This window comes from Marmota monax, unplaced genomic scaffold (assembly GCF_021218885.2).
Source record: "Marmota monax isolate L192 unplaced genomic scaffold, Marmota_monax_Labrador192_F-V1.1 WCK01_AAM20220418_F8-fsc00223, whole genome shotgun sequence".
NCBI lineage: Eukaryota > Metazoa > Chordata > Mammalia > Rodentia > Sciuridae > Marmota > Marmota monax.
Window position 1 is genome coordinate 900,357 of NW_026692990.1, and position 2,863 is coordinate 903,219.

Here is a 2,863-nt window from a genome sequence, read left to right on the forward strand (position 1 = left end):
CCTCAGCACCACATAAAAATAAATAAATAAAATAAAGGTATTGTGTTCATTTACAACTAAAAAATTTTTTTTAAACTAACATTACTGAATTTTGATTTGTAACTCTTTTATTTTTCCTAAATGATTTTAAAAAAACAAATGCATAGAACAATAATTATTATTACTTATAATTATATAATAATGGGCACATAATGTATAGATATTATTTGTGGTCATAGCAACAAAAAGGGGGAAGAACAGAGTTGTACAGGACCAGAATACTCTATACTATTAAAGCTAAGTTGATAATAATTAAAACTAAATTGTTAAATGATTGAGATGTTAATTGTAATTGCCACTACAATTTGAAAATTCAGAGGAAATGATAAGGTAATAAAAATAGTACACAACAAAAACTCAATGAAACACAAAAGAAAACAGTAATGGAGGAATTGAAGAACAAAAATGTCATAAAACACAAATAATATAAAAAAGTAAAATGGCAAAAGTCTGACCCAAATATATGCTGTATACAAAAAAAAAAACAAAACAAAAAAAAAAAAACTTTAAATCCAAGACACAAACAGATTGAAAGTAAAAGGAAATCTGTGACAGTGACATAATTAAGATGGTGGAGTAGGAGAAACCAGCCTTCCTCCTCCCTCAAAACAACATAAAATTAAACACCTATCCATGGACAAAAATAGCCTTGAGGGGGCTCAAGAGTCCAATTAAGAACCTACAGCAAAATAGTAGAGAAAAAAAATAACCACACTGAAAGAATTGCTGAGGAGATTGGCTTACCAGAGTAGACTGGAAATGACTAGGAGCAAAGAAGACTGTTGGTCAAAGGGTATGAACTTTTCATCTGTAAGATGAAGAAATTCTGAAGATATAACATATACAGCATGGTGACTATAGTTAATAATACTGTATTGTGCACTTGAAATGTACTGCGAGTAGAGATCTTAATCTTTCTCTCCCATAAAAGTAGCTATGTGATTTGATCAATGTGTTATAACAGTATTGGGGTAATAATTTCATGATGTATACATACACCTAATCATTGCATTGTGCACTAAAAATACATACAATTTTATTTATCAATTATAACTCAATAAGCCTGAAAAACATTTCAAAACTAATAAACTAGGACCATGTATACTTAGACTTCCCTTCATGAACTGCTGTTCAAGAATATGAGGTAGAATGGAGACTCCACAATCAAGGACTTTGGGAGGTAAAGATTGAATACTTACTGAACATGTTCCAGTAAATAACATGTGTAAGACCACATAAGAAGGCTTAATAAAATTTAAAACATTATATCATACAAAGTACCTTCTCTGATCATAATGGAACAATTGAACATCAGTCAGAGAAAAAAATGGAATATTTTCACAAATGTGCAAATTTACAACAGAATTTTGAACAACCAATGGATCAAAGAAAAACTCACAAGGTAAATTAGAAAACACTTTGACACACTAAAAAGTAAACCACAACATATCAAAACCAATGGAATATAGCAAAAACAATGCTAAGAGAAAAATGTTTAACTGTAAATCACTTACTTAAAAAGGATAAATATCTCAAAGCAATGACCCAACTATATACTCTAAGGAACCAGAAAAACAAAAGTAAACTAAATTTAAAGTTAGCAGAAAGGAAAAAAAATAAAGATTATAGTGGAGATAAAAGAAATAGAGAGTAGACAAAATAATAGAATCAAATAAATCAAAAGTAATTTCCTTGTCAGGCACAGTGGAGCGTGCCTGATACCCCTATGGCTTGGGAGACTGAGGCAGGAGGATTGCGAGTTCAAAGCCAGCCTCAGCAAAAGCGAGGCACTAAGCAACTCAGTGAGACCCTGTCACTAAATAAAATACAAAATAGGGCTAGGGATGTGGCTCAGTGGTCCAGTGCCCCTGAGTTCAATCTCCAGTACCCATAAATATCAATAGATACGTAGATAGATAACAAGCAAGGGCAAGGATGTGGAGACAATGGAACTCTCAGACATTGTCAATGGAAATGGAAATACAGGTACTTTGAAAACTGTCAGTTCCTCAAAAAGTTAAACATAAAGGTGCCATATCACCCAGGAATTACACTTCTAGGTATAGATCCATGAAAATGAAAAACACATGTTCAGAGAAAAACTTATACATAAATGTTTAGAACAGCACTATTCACTAGTATCCAACAATTAATGGATAAATTAATTAATGGATAAATAAAATGTGGTGTATCTATATAAGGGAATATCATTCAAACATAAAAAGGGATGAAGTAATGATTCTAAAACATGAATGAATCCCCAAAATATTTGGCTATGTGAAAGAAGTCAGACAAAAATCACGATTACATTTATATGAAATACTACAGAATAGGAAAATTCTTAGAGATGAAAAGCAGATTAGTGATTGTTAGGAGCAGAGGGAATGGGCAACTAGAAATAAATACTTAATGCATACAGGATTACCTTTTGTTATGATGAAAAATTTCTGGAACATGACAGTGATGAGAGTTGTACAACATTGTGAATGTACTTAATGCTACTGAATTTACACTTCTAAATGGTTAAAATAGTATATTTTATGTTAGGTGGGCTTTGCCATGATTTTTTTTAATGCAGAAATTAATAAGCTTAACCTAAATTTTATGGAAATTCAAGGACTTGGAATTTTTTAAAACTTGAGGAAGAGGAATGAAGATAGAGGATTTGAAGTTCCTGATTCCAATGCTTACTACAGTTGCCGCAGTCTGGCTGGGCACAAAATAACCTAGCCGCCACACAGCCTTGTAGGTTCAAACAGCAACTCTTTATTCCCGAACTCTCACCGGCACTCTCCACACACTTCCCGGGAACACACTCCCTCCA